We start from the raw sequence: 15,058 nt of genomic DNA, 5'->3' as shown, positions 1-15,058 counted from the left end.
GGAGAGTTAGGGGACAACTAGAAATCACGTGACCCTGTGTTGCCTAGTCTTATTTTTTTTTTTTCCTTTCGACTTGTAACTGCGACGTGCAGGTCCTCTGCCCATTCTCTACTTAGAATATTGTTACACATAATCAGCTTACTGGACAAATCTATATTGAGAGCCTGCCATGTTTTTTTTAACGGCGGCGAACAATAACAATTGCTCATTTGGTTAATGTAATGGTAGGTAATTATCAGTTAGCCGGGCGCATCCGGCAGGTGGCGACAAAACTCCACCAGAGTTACATCTTTCCCTACTATCCATTTCGGCCTGGAGGGGGAATAGTAATTACCGCCACCTGCCGGATGCGCCCGGCTAACGGATAAGTACCAAATGGTATTCCATTTATTTACACCGTCACCCTATTCTCAATCATGAGTGTATTTTAGTTAAACTAAAACGGGGAGAGACCTGCTCACTTTACAGTTGTCCTCATACTCTTCACTTATCAACTGTGTCTGATAAATTAATCATCACTGCCAGTGTGAGGGTAGCATAGTTTATAAAGTTCTATTAATTATATTAAGTGGAGTGAATATTTATCACACATGTTAAAGCATTGTTCAGACAAGAGAAAAAACTAGGTCCAAGCTAGATTGGTAACACGGAAGGTCACAGCGTAGCCACTTTTGTTAGAAGTTGTCCAGACAGCAAGAGAACATAGCAGACATGTCCGTTTTCAGTGTGGTGTCCAGAAAAGTAGTGCAGGATGGATATTAGCGTTCCAATCGGCAGAGGTGAAAAAGGCTCCAGCCTTAGGGCGCAGTGTAGGAAAGGGCGCACAACTCACTCAGCTATCATTCCCCTATTGTGAAGCTAAGAAAAATAGGAAAAGGGGGATACATGGCAGTGACAGCATGCCATATAACTAGAGAGTAAGGTGTTGGGGGCCCTGGGGTGCCTCTTAGTCTAATAGCAATCAGTGTGTGACGGCTGGGGTGGGAGAGATGGGGAGCACACTCTGGTGTCTCAGCCTTGGGTGCTGGAGAACCTTGTCCCGCCTCTGGTTCCAATACTGCAGCAGAGACAACAAATAGAGTAAATTGAAAATGGACATGTCTGAGCAGATTTTTATTACTTAGTACTTATATAGCACAGATATCTTTCACAGAGTCTAGTCACTCAACTGTCCCTCAGAGGTGATCACAACCTAATGTCTACCATAGCCATATGTCTAGCGTATGTAATGTAGCATATGTAATGTAGTCTAGGGCAGGAAGTTAATTAACTTATCTGTATGTTTTTGGGATGTGGGAGTAAACCAGTGCCCAAAGTACAAACTCCATGCAGATAGTGCCCTGGCTGGGATTCGAACCAGGGACCCAGCGCTGCAAGACGAGAGAGAGCGCTGACCACCGCGCCATCCTGCAAGCTCTTATAGATAACCTAGAATTTATACAAATCTGTTTATTGTCAAAGAATAGGGGGGGGGATTATATTTCTGATTTTGACCCTAGTCTAAAGGTGGCCACACACCATACAATTTTTTAAATATCTGTTCAATTTAAGAATTGCAATCAATTTTTCTGACTGATTGTAACATTTTAAAAATATGACCAATGTACCACTCACCTATGTTCAATTTTTTCCTCAATTATGATGAAAATGATTGGAAACTCAGAGAAAATTGCTAGGGTGTGTATATTAATAATTGAACAATTCAACACACACCATACAATCTTCAGTAGAAATTGAAGAGAAATATCTGGCATTCCGGATCGATTTAAATTGAAAAAAACGGGAAATCCGATCGGATTCTTCAGTCGAATGAAAAAAAAAGCTTCAGATTTTTTTCGAGAGATACGATCGTTTTTATCGAATTACTGTAAAATCGGATCATTTTATTGTATCGTGTGTGGCCACCATTAGGCCTGGGATCCACTAGCAGCGCTTTTCTAAGTGCTTGTGATTTGTAAAGCACTTATTAATACAATGCTATGGGGGATTTTTAGAAAAATCACATACCTCAAGTGTGATCACACATATAGCATTGCATTACATTACTGCTAGAAAACAAGCTCTGCTAGTGGGTCCCAAGCCGTGTTATCCATTCCTCTGACATGCTCAAAAAAAAACAAAACATTCAAATAGGTTTGTTGTTCAGGCGGGGTCTCAACACTGCAATCGCCTAGGACCACCCACATCCATGCTACACCAGTGTTTGGTTTTTTTTTTGTTTTTTTTTGGGGGGGGGGGGGGGTGCAGAGGCACTTTTTTTTCCCCTTTTGTTCCTTGAGATGCCGTTGCCTGTTGAAGCTATGTGGGACGGTCATCTTTATCCTCTATGAACTCTAGAAGGTCTAAGTTCACACACTATGGCCCATATGCAATTCACTTTTTCTCCTGAATTTTCTCCTAGGAGATAATTTTTTCACCTCCAAAATAATTTTTCTGCACTTTTCAATTGAAAATGTACCAACAAGTAGGTGAAAAGGTAACTGACACACATTTCAGTATTTTCGTGCTTGTTGGTTGCTTAAAAGTATTTTTTTTTTACAAGTTATGAAAATATCACATAGGAGAAAAACACCAGAGAAAACATTCATTGCAGATGGGCCTTTGCTGTTTATAATGCATGCATAATTTAGTGCACACTCTGCACATTAAAAGCAGCATGGATCATTGCTAGGTAACATGGGCATTTTCGCACACATTATCCAGAAGTGCACTGTTGAAAGTGCAGTAAGATAACGTGGTCTAACAAAGAACATGAATTCACATACAGCATCACAGTGCAATGCTTCCACCTATGGGTTATTCTTTTATTGGGGAGACAATGCTTTACTTGGAATGCTACTGGGAGACACTGCTACAGCTACACTAGGTTTCTAATGGCAGGGGGCGGGCAGGTGGCTATACTTGGTGTGTGGGGGATGAGACATGTAATTTCAGCACGCTCTAACCTGCTTAGCGTCTTACCTGGGTGCCGGCATAGACGTAATGTTAGTAAGTCTATAGTGGCACAGCAGGATTTTAAATTTAATTTGGGTGCCGGCAATAGCTCTCAGACAGCTACGACCCAGAGGGGCAATAGTATTTAAGGCCTGGACGCTACTAAACAGTTGTGATTTGAAAAGTTCTTGCTAATATAATGGTATGGGTGTGATCCCACTTGAGCGATGTGATTTTATAAAAATCCCCCATAGCATTGTACTAGCAAGAGCTTTATCAAATCACTAGTGCTTAGAAAAGGCTGCTAGTGGGTTTGAGCCCTAACACTGCCTGGAATTTCACCCTGCGCCCAACTGACCGGACACCGTATCAATATGTACGCAGGAAGGGGGCGTGGGTTTATTGGGAACCTATGGCTATGATTGGAAGCATAATGGGGGCATGGTTATACTTGGGAGAGGAAGGGGTCTAGGGCTAGTATGGCTATAACTGGGGGTCTGTTAGGAGAACATGGCTACAATGAGCAGCCTAAAGGGACCATGGGTATACATGGGGGGAGGCTGTTGGGGGAACATGGCAATACTAGGGGGCTTAATGGGCCATGGCTATACTAAGGAGTTTTTCTTGAAATGGGTGGATGGGTCTATTAGGGGCACATAGTTTTACTAAAGGCTCATACACACATCAGACTATAGTCTTTGGAAAATGAAAGATCACAGACCAATCTTACCACCCTTCATGTAGTATGAGAGCCATACTCTACACAGTCTTTTCTATGGAGCTGAACTCCCCATCAGAAAAAAATCTTTGCAAGATGCTGCACACACAGATGCTGTACAGACACAAAAGATCAGTATCTGCAAAAGATCTGTTCCTGCCAAAAATCCATTCCTGCAAATTGCAATGATAGTCTATGAGATCTTCAGATCATCATACACACATGATTTAACTGACATTCATCTGCAGATCAGATCCACCAGGATGGATTTTCAGATCTGCGGATGATTGCTTGATCTGCAGATGAATGTCAGTTAAATCATGTGTGTATGATGATCTGCAGATCTCATAGACTATCATTGCAATTTGCAGGAATGGATTTTTGGCAGGAACAGATCTTTTGCAGATACTGATCTTTTGTGTCTGTACAGCATCTGTGTGTGCAGCATCTTGCAAAGATTTTTTTCTGATGGGGAGTTCAGCTCCATAGAAAAGACTGTGTAGAGTATGGCTCTCATACTACATGAAGGGTGGTAAGATTGGTCTGTGATCTTTCATTTTCCAAAGACCATAGTCTGATGTGTGTATGAGCCTTTAGGGTAGCACGGATATATTTGAGGGTCTATTGGGAGCATGTCTGTACTTTGGCATTCTACTAGAGGCACTTAGCTATTAGAGATGGTCAATGAGATTCAAATAATTCAGAGTTGATGCAGGGTTATGAAAATAGACTTCGACTGATACATTTTCAAGTTGCATAAATGTGCATAAACACTGAATTATTTGCATCTTATTGACCATCCCTAAGGGCCTGTTTCCAGTACATGCAGAATGGATGCAGAAAAACTGACTCCAATGAATGCCTATGGGAAAATCTGCATCAGAAAAATCACGTTCAGTGGAAATAGGCCCGTAGGCATTCATTGGAATCAGTTTTTTTGCATCCAATCTGCATGTAGTGGATACAGGCCCTTATAGCCAAGTACCTCTAGCAGAATGCTAAAGTACAACTGTGCTCCCAATAGACCCCCAAATATAGCAGTGGCAGTCTATCAGGGGCATATGGGTATACCAGGGAGGTCTAATGAGTATTCTTGGCAGAATGTAGTAGACACATGACAATGGTTGGAGCCTGTGGGCACACAACTGAGAATCGGATAGGACACAGCTATACTAGGAGATAAATGAGGGCACTTTACCATGACGATTATTTGACTTTACCATGGCGATTATTTAGGGGGACATGTCTTTTCATAGTCTAATCATGTTATTTGTGTTATATGCATGCTTAACTATAGTATTTTTTGGGGGGAGGGGGAATGCTGCCAAATTGTGTTATTTGGGGTATGTGCCATCAGTGGGACATGCTTGCCTATGCTCGTTAATTGAGTAATATGCCTACCCATTTTTTCATGTACCTACATGATTTTGTTATTTGGGGAACTTGCTGCCCAATTGTGTTATATGGGGTACGGTACATACTGCATAATTGTATTATTTGGAAGGGATACTGCCCAGTTCTGTTATTTGGCGTACGTCAAATTGTGTTTGAGGGACCTGGTATCCAACGTCTTTCCAGGAGATGCGCCTAGTTTTGCTATTTGGGGACACATGCCACTTAATTAGGGGAACTTTCATTATCTAATTTGTCATACACTCTGTTCAGCAAAAGAATTAGGACCTGTGTTTTCTTTGGAATCTGAAGCTTACTAGTTAAATATAGCGCTATACTATCTTGATGTACATTCTATAGTGTGTGCTCTTTAGCTGAGATTATTTATATTTATATATATATACTTTATTTTTTCCTTATATGTATATTAACATGGATGACTGTAATATTATTCAAGATTGCAGTTATACTTTATAATTATCCCAAACCCACTCTGTTCTAATAACTCAAATGATTTGTGGCGAAGTGAACCACTTCAACCTTCTGCGGCACACACTGCATGCATATGGGGGGGGGGGTGACCTCTCTGGCTAGCTTTACTGGGGATGCACTCTGGCTAATACAGGGTGTCACATCTAGCTACCCATATTGGGGGGAGGTTACATGGCTACCAACGACTGGGAGACTACCTAATACTGGGTGCCCCCCTCCTCTCGCTACCAACCACGGGGGGACTACCTAATACTGGGTGCCCCCCTCTCGCTACCAACCACGGGGGGACTACCTTATACTGGGTGCCCCCCTCCTCTCGCTACCAACCATGGAGGGACTACTGGGTGCACCCCTCCTCTCGCTACCAACCACGAGGGACTACCTAATACTGGGTGCCCCCTCTCGCTACCAACCACGGGGGGACTAGCTAATACTGGGTGCCCCCCTCCTCTCGCTACCAATCATGGGGGGACTAGCTAATACTGGGTGCACCCTTCCTCCTCTGGCTGCCGCATTGCAACAGAGTACCAGAGTCTAAGTGGGTGGATTTCTACAGACTCACCCTGAGGGCTATTTAGCCCAGAAACTGCCAACAGACAGTAGAAAAAAATGTATGTTTATGCCGATGACCATCCTCTTACCATCTTAACAAATAGCATTCACATCTTTTTTAAAATAATTTGAAATCTTTTCTGTTAAGTACACTATGTCAATCAGTGGATATTTTGGATGTTTCTTTTTTCAGTAGTGATAGAGTAAACCTCAAAAGCAACTTTCCATTACTCTGAGACATTCAAATAAAGTACCCAAGGCATCCTTTCTACTTTTATGCTTAAATTCTTTAGAAAAGATTTTTAGTTTTCATTACCCACAAACAAGCGTAGCCATTCCCATAAAGCAAATGTGGCAGTCATGCCTCCTGTTTCAAACGTGTGGCGGTCATAATTCCCAAGTAACAACTTTGGTTATATCTCCCATATAACAGGTGTGCCCATTATGTTCTCTATATAAATGTGGCCATTACAGCTCCCATATATAACAAGTGTGGCTGTTATGGTCTAATATATAATGGAAGCTGTAATATCCCCTTCAAAAAAACTGTGTAATGTCATGTCCATGGATCATTAAAGTGAGTTTATATTCCCAAAACCAAAAAGTTCAGTAAGTACTCCTAAGTACATAAAACATTTTAAAGAATTTTCAAGCATTCACTGAGTAAAATTATTTACTCTCACTACAGGGAGCAGTGCAGGCTTGCTCATCTCTGGTCATTGGCAAATGTAATTGCTGCCAAGAATCTCTCTGCCTGTGTACTCACTCTTCTCTCCTCCTTTTCTGCTGAAGTGACTCATCTGTGTGTCTATTCAGCAAGGGAGCAAAGGCAGAGACACAGGCAGAGATTCAGATTAGCCAAGCAAGCCTGTACTGTTCTCTGAAGTGAAAATAAATGTTTTTACACACAGGTAATGCTTGGGAGTGCTTTCAAATGTTTTATGTACATAAGATTTCAGAGTATAATCCCACTTTAATGTTCAGTGGTGCCTGAAAAGACAGTATACACACCAAGAAGTTCACCCATGTCCCCGATCATCATCGCCTCATTCTCCTGCACCTATTGACATAGTCAGCCCCGGTCCGCCCATAAAGCGGGGTGAGGTGGGTTCCTCAGGTGGCAGAAGTAGGGGGAGGCTCCGCCAAGGTGGAGAGGGTAGCAGCCAGGAAGGGGGAGCAGCAGGCAGCAGTGGGGAGGAGGGTCAGACCCCCTCCCCTCCAGCTATGATTGTAAAATTTAGAGCCGGCAGCGAGCGGGGAAGCAATTACTCACTTACTTCCTTGCGTTCCACCGCAAGGAAGTGAGTAAGTGCTACTCTGCTCGCTGCCGGCTGTAAATTTAGCGATCATAGCTGGAGGGGGGAGCCCCAGGTGAGAGAGGGGAGGAGTCTAACCCCCCTCTCCTCCACTGCGGTTGCTGCTCCCCCTTCCTGGCTGCTAACCCCTCCAGGCTACCTCTGCGGGGGGAAAGGAGGGGGGGGGCTGCATCCTCACAAGTTTGCCTCAGGCGGCATAAAGTCTAGAACCGGTCCTGGACAGTGTTAAGCTGAGACCATTACCACCTTGATGGGTGATGTGGAGTAGCATCCATGCCATGGAAATGACACAGAATCCATGAAGAATAAATACTCCAATAAATGTAGATAGGATATATAATTTAAATCATCATCATCTAGTAAACATTCTCCAAAGAAAGCTTTCCACAATGCTTGTTATCCATGGTTTAGATGATTGTCCAAATATAAAATGAACATCCTGTGAAGAATGTCACGTTTGTTTCAGACACTGCCTATTAAAATTCCACTGCCATGTTTAAAAACAAACATGGCAGTGGAGACATGCACATGGCAGGGTTCCAGGGCTCAGGAAAGAAATATATAGAAAGCAGGAGCGTGTTGACCACTTCTAAAACTACAGTATATTATAAAGCAGCTATACTCAACCATAGCTCCCAACTGTCCCTCTTTTAGAGGGACAGTCCCTCTTTGGGAACCCTGTTCCTCTGTCCCTTTCTCTTCCTCATTTGTCCCTCTTTCAGGACTGATGTGCAGATCTGTGTAACTATATGTATTTTTCTACTGAAAAGGGATTCATTGACTAAGCTTTATTCAGATCCTTCAAATTGATATATTTATTTTAATGTAAGAAGTTTTTTAAATCAGGATGATACCATTTATTGGCTAACCAAAAATTAATAAAAAAATAAGCAAGCTGTCGGGCTTATATCCTGTTAGTTTGCAGGCTGGTGGTACAGACAGCTTATATACATGCAACATCAAAAGGGAAAACAGATATTTTTTTCAAGCATAAATACAGGTCATTAAGATGCCTTAATTCAAACAGAACATCTAAATGGGGTTAGAGGTTGTTAGCTGAGATAAGGATCCTTGTTTACTCGATGCTCACAGACCTGGATTAGGATTGACCCAGAGGTATCGTAAATTCTTAGTTCACAAGTTTAGCTAGAATGGCTGAGAAAGTTCAAATATCATCAGCCTCATACCAATATAAATGGTATCATCCTGATTTAAAACTTCTTGTTTTTACTGATGGCTAACACGGTACAATACCCTACTGTTACTATTATTTTAATGTGTTAATATGAAGGATAATGAACCAGGATAGAGAGGACCAGTGTGGTTTGAATTATAAAACATTTTTCTTATGAAATCTTTATGGTATTTCTGACTAGGGGTGTGCTGGGGGCATGGTTAGGGGTGTGTCAGAGGCGTTACTTAAATCTCCCTCTATCTTATCTAAAAAAATTGGAGGTATGCTCAACCGAGCCATTGATTGGTTCCATTAGACTGTTCTGGGTCTCAGGAGGGAAGACACAGGGCTCAATTTACTAAAAACCTGTTCGGTAAAAAGGTCAGGTCAGGTAAATTACCTCATGTGGTAACATTCCGACTATTCGCTAAGATTTAATAATACAGCAAAGTCCCCAATATTCGGCACCAGCGGGGATCACCTGATACAGTATACATGTACTTGTTGGTTGCTTGAGCGACCGGCCTTAACAGCTCAAACCATCCGCCCCCCCCAATCAAGCATTAAATACTTACATTGTGTCCAGCGCCATCTTCCAACCAACCAGTAGCTTCTATCGGCTTTCCGGCGTCCCCTATACACGGCTCCCGGTGTGTCACCTGAGCCATGTAGAGACATACCAAGAGCCGTGCACGGAAGCCAGAAAGCCTCTAGGACAGTGATGGCTAACCTTGGCACTCCAGTTGTGGCTAAACTACAAATCCCATCATGCCTCTGTCTCCCCAAGTTAAGCTTAGAGCTGTCAGAGTATTGCAATGCTTCATGGGACTTGTAGTTCCACCACAGCTGGAGTGCCTAGGTTAGCCATCACTGTTCTAGGAGCTACAGGATGGTTAGAAGACACACAGTATTTGATGCCAATCAAAACCACCTGCAAACCCCTTAACAGAGTCCCTGTTATCCCCTTAAGCATGCCGGTTAGTTAAGAGTTCCAGATTACAGGGACTTTGCTGTACTTTGGTAAGTTATCAAAAAGAAAAAACTTCATGACAATTCAAAGATTTTTACCTCGTGTGGTATTTCATTTGGTATTTTAAGGAATTGTGCAGTATTTGGTAACGCGGTGGAGATAAGGGCTCAGCGCCAACTTGCTATGAAACCAGAACGATTTTACGCAAATGGAGGGTGCCACGGCCACAAGAGGTGCGGCAAGAGACCGAACACCTCCCCATACACTTACGGTGTGTACCCCTCCCGAGATAACCCATTCTCCCCCCACCCCCCCCCCCCCCAAAAAAAAAAACAGCCCTAGCACATACTGTATTTTTTGCAGGGCTGTGGAGTCGGTACAAAAATCTTCTTACTCCAACTCTGACTCCTCAGTTTATGAAACCACGACTCCGACTCCAGGTACCCAAAATGGCTCAGACTCCGACTCCTCGACTCAGACTCCTTAGTCTAATATTTAACAGGGCTGTGGATTTTGTACAAGAATCATCCGACTCCGTCTCCTCAGTGTATGAAATCAACGACTCCAACTCAGACTCCGGGTGCCCAAAATTGCCCCGACTCCACAGACTGATTTTTTGGACTAGAAGACTCACTTTTTCCCCACAAAAGTGTGTGTGTGTGTGTGTGTGTGTGTGTTTAGGGGAAGGGGGGGGGGGGGGGGAGTCACTGTGTCTTATAGTCCAAATGTAGGGAGTTTCTGACTTGTGAACGCCTGCCAATACGAGCCGCCAACCCGCCGCAATGTCGGGGACTCCCTGTACTGTGGCCATGCAGGGGAGGACACAAAGGGGCATAGCGGAGGACACAAGGACAGAGGTGGACACGTGGGGGACATGGGAGGATACGAGGGGGACACATGAGGACACAGGGAGACACGAGATACAAGGGTGCATGAGGTACAAAGGGGGCATAATCCACAAGATGCTCCTTCACCATGGATGCTCCAGGTTTAGTATATATTTTTTCCCCTGGCTTTTGTCCTCTAAACCTAGGTGCGTCTTATGGTGAGGAGCGTCTTGTAGTTCAAGAAATACGGTATTTTTCTCCCCAAAATAATGATAGATTATATATATATATATATATATATATATATATATATATATATATATATATATGCACTTTTTTTTCAGGGAAACACGGTAATATACAAAATCTGCCATGAGAGCTGTATGCACAGTGGCATGACTGTACAACACCTTCTACCTTACATTTAATTGAGGAAGTGTATGAGAACTTGCAATAAAATCGTGAATAACAGCATTACTACAAGTACAGACTAAAGCTCACCTTGTTTTCATTCCAGAAGTGAGAATCTAATAAGCTACCATCAATGCAGTCTATTACAAGTGGTGAGTTTCTGCATAGTTATTATAAATGGCCCAACCATTTATCATTGTACAAAAAAAATAATGTGGCTGCCAAAGAGCTGGCAAATTAGAGTAGTGTCATCTTGTATTACCAGTCAGTGTTCTCTTAAAAGTAAGATGTTAATACTTGCAATGGCCTTGCTTCTCCATATTCCATGGCAATGTAAATTCTTCCAAAATGTTTTCCCTTGAAATTTTACCCAGCCTTGTAAGCTCCCCATATGATGGTTATTAGCCTGATTGAGCGAAAACCACTTATTTTGCTGTGTATTGCTTGGTGTGTGCAGAGGCATGGGGGAAACTGCTAACATATTCACACCATCCAACTTTTTCACGCTTTTTGATTGCAATATATTGCTTCATTATAAGTCTCTCCATTTCCATGTTAAAACACCCCATTTATATACATCTGTTTTTAGTTTGGGCTATGCATTCCACTATCAGTAGCCTTTATAATGCTGGGTTTACACCATACAATTTTCTGTAAAGCCCCATCTACACGATACGATTCTTTGTACGATTCAATTACGATTCTATTTACGATCCGATTAAATCCGACATGTCCGATCAGCATTCGATTCGATTAAATTCGATTTGCCATTGTTTTGCAATGGCAAATCGAATTGAATCGAATCGAATCCTGATCGGACATGTCGGATTTAATCGGATCGTAAATAGAATCGTAATTGAATCGTACAAAGAATCGTATCGTGTAGATGGGGCTTTAGATTCTTTTTAGATTTTTCTGTTAGATTTTCTGTTAGAATGCATAATTAGATTATTTTCTGTAGCGAATGGTCATTATCTCTGGTGCATTGTCTTCTGTTTATCTCCTGCTGAGTAGAACAATGCCTAATTGCTCGGCAGATAGATCGTAAGATAGATACATTTCCAACATGTTGAACTTTATCTGGCAGGTAAATCTAACAGAAAATTGTATGGTGTAAACCCAGCATAAAGCCCCATCTACACGATACGATTCTTTGTTCGATTCGATTACGATTCTATTTCCGATCCGATTAAATCAGACATGTCTGATCGGGATTCGATTCAATTTGATTTGCCATTGTTTTGCAATGGAAAATCGAATTGATTCGAATCCCGATCGGACATGTCGGATTTAATCGGATCGTAAATAGAATCATAATCGAATCGGACAAAGAATCGTATCGTGGAGATTGGGCTTACTGGACTTCTCTTCTCACCCGTGAGTACTTAGAGAGTATTCTGCTAGCAACTGCAGTGTGTTCCAGAGCATTAGATCGATGGCATAGTGATCGTTTTGTATTCCTCGGTGATGTGAATGTTTCACGTCATTTTATTAATTATATTTTATTGTATAATTATTCCTTCATTAATGTTTGTGGGATTAACTCTAATGATCATATTGGATTTTACAGTTATAGTTCTTTTTATTAAATGACATCCCAGTGAGTTCTGAACAGCTGCCGTGATCCTGTCCGAATTGGGGTAACAGCGCTAATTTGATGTAGGTTTTGAAATTTCGCTGTCACGTGTGATTATTTTTTTAGTGCAGATTTGTGCAATTATTTTTTTATCTACAAATTTAAATTTATGACAAGCACCCCCCCCCCCCCCCCCCTTTTTTGCATGTATCCAGAGGTGTGGACAAGCTTTCTTTTTAAACTTTACCGTCCTGTCGTCACCAGAAGAAGGCGTGGTTATGCGCCGAAACGTGTAGTGATACAGTCATACCGTTACCAGCTTCTGCCGGATGATCCTAGCGTACCATCGTACCTGACAGCTCTGGCCAGGCTCAGGCACCGTGAGAGGACTCGCTGGCAGCTTTTAAACGCACATCGCTTCTGATGTTGTAAGTTTGTAAGTGCAATTTGAATTGCACATTTTAAATAAAGAAGTTAATGCACCATTGGAGCGCTCCCTCCCTCTGTCTCTTATACGTAGAACACTGGCACTACCCAGCATTGGGAGCAGCTCTAGGAGCAAAGGACATTCTTAAAGGGACATAGCAGTTTAGCCAGCGCAAGTTTGTTTTGTGTTTTTACGGGGGAAACTGCTGGTGGTTCCCTCTTGATGTAAGACTGCAGCCAACCTCAGGCAAGTCTGTTTTTTAGGTTGGATGGTGTACTGGTTAAGGGCACTCCCTTTGACCGGGGAGACCAGGGTTCGAATCCTCGATAGGGTCAGTACCTATTTAGTAATGAGTTCAAGGCAAGATCCATAACACTGCAGGTGGCCTCTTGAGCGTGTACCAGTGGCTGCAGCTCTTGAGCAGCATGGTAGCGTAGTGGTTAGCGTTCTTGCCTTGCACCGCTGGGTCCCCAGTTCGAATCCCAGCCAGGTCAAAATCTGAATCAAGTTAGTTTGTATGTTCTCCCCGTGTCTGGGTGGGTTTCCTCTGGGCACTCCAGTTTTCTCCCACATCCCAAAAACATACAGATAAGTTACATAGTTATTTGGGTTGAAAAAAGACATACGTCCATCGAGTTCAACTAGAGAACAAAGTACAACACCAACACCAGCCTACTCCCTCACATATCCGTGTTGATCCAGAGGAAGGCAAAAAACCCTTACAAGGCATGGTCCAATTGGCCCCAAAAGGGAAAAAAATCCTTCCCGACTCCAGAAGGCAATCTGATAAAATCCCTGGATCAACATCATTAGACATTACCTAGTAATTGTAGCCATGGATGTCTTTCAATGCAAGGAAAGCATCTAAGCCCCCTTTAAATGCAAGTATAGGAGTTTTCCATAACTACTTCCTGTGGCAATGCATTCCACATCTTAATCACTCTTACTGTAAAGAACCCTTTACTAAATGAATGGTTAAAACGTTTTTCCTCCATGCGCAGATCATGTCCTCTAGTCCTTTGAGAAGGCCTTGGGACAAAAAGCTCATCTGCCAAGCTTTTATATTGCCCTCTGATGTATTTATACATATTAATTAGATCCCCTCTTAGGCATCTTTTCTCTAGACTAAATAAACCCAGTTTATCTAACCTTTCTTGGTAAGTGATACGTGGGATGGAAGTCTCAATTTTGTTGCTCGTCTCTGCACCTGCTCTAAAACTGCATTATCTTTCCTGTAATGTGGTGCCCAGAACTGAATTCCATATTCCAGATGTGGCCTTACTAGAGTTAAACAGGGGCAATATTATGCTAGCATCTCAAGTTTTTATTTCCCTTTTAATGTATCCCAAAATTTTGTTAGCTTTAGCTGCAGCGGCTTGGCATTGAGTTCGATTATTTAACTTGTTGTCGATGAGTACTCCTAAGTCCTTATCCAAGTTTAATGTCCCCAACTGTATTCCATTTATTTTGTATGGTGCTAGACCATTGGTACGACCAAAATGCATGACTTTACATTTTTCAACATTGAATTTCATCTGCCATTTATCTGCCCATATAGCCATCCTATCCAGATCCTGTTGCAATATGTCCCTATCTTCCTGATAGTTGATGATTCTGCACAATTTTGTATCATCTGCAAAAATAGCAACATTGCTCACTACTGAATCTACTAGGTCATTAATAAATTGAAGAGCACTGGACCCAGTGCAGACCCCTGTGGGACCCCACTGCTAACAGTCTCCCATTTTGAGTATGATCCATTGACCACAACTCTTTGTTTTCTGTCCATTAGCCAGTTCCCTATCCATGCACACAGACTCCTCCCCAGTCCTTGCATCCTCAACTTTTGCACCAGACTTTTGTGGAGAACAGTGTCGAAGGCCTTTGCAAAGTCCAAGTATATCACATCTACAGCATTCCCAATATCCACATTAGCGTTCACTACCTCATAAAAGCTGAGCATGTTAGTCAAACAGGACCTGTCTTTAGTAAACCCATGTTTATGCTGAGAAATAAGATTATTTTCTACTATGAAGTCATGTATAGTATCTCTTAGTAACCCCTCAAATAGTTTGCACACAACTTATGTTAAGCTTACAGGTCTATAATTTCCTGGATCTGATTTTTTTGCCCTTCTTAAATAATGGGAAAACGTGGGCTGTACGCCAATCCACTGGGACTCTGCCAGTTGAAAGAGTCACAAAAGATAAGATAAAGGGGTTTATCTATAACTGAACTTAATTCCCTTAGGACCCGAGGATGCATGCCA

The 15,058-nt window shown here is 42.3% G+C and overlaps 1 long non-coding RNA gene across 2 annotated transcripts; it reads left to right on the top strand.

The window, feature by feature from the left end:
• The first annotated feature begins 318 nt into the window (after positions 1-318).
• On the top strand, positions 319-12,847 carry LOC137517737 (uncharacterized). 2 transcript variants are annotated; one of them, XR_011020640.1, is made up of 4 exons: positions 319-378; positions 10,893-10,938; positions 12,357-12,445; positions 12,578-12,847. It is a non-coding gene; the product is annotated as an uncharacterized lncRNA (long non-coding RNA). The 2 variants fall into 2 exon arrangements; XR_011020639.1 differs by lacking the exon at positions 319-378 and adding an exon at positions 9,741-9,819.
• Positions 12,848-15,058: the final 2,211 nt, after the last annotated feature.

Source organism: Hyperolius riggenbachi, chromosome 5, assembly GCF_040937935.1.
Source record: "Hyperolius riggenbachi isolate aHypRig1 chromosome 5, aHypRig1.pri, whole genome shotgun sequence".
Taxonomy (NCBI): Eukaryota; Metazoa; Chordata; class Amphibia; order Anura; family Hyperoliidae; genus Hyperolius; species Hyperolius riggenbachi.
This window is presented reverse-complemented; position numbering and strand designations above follow the sequence as displayed.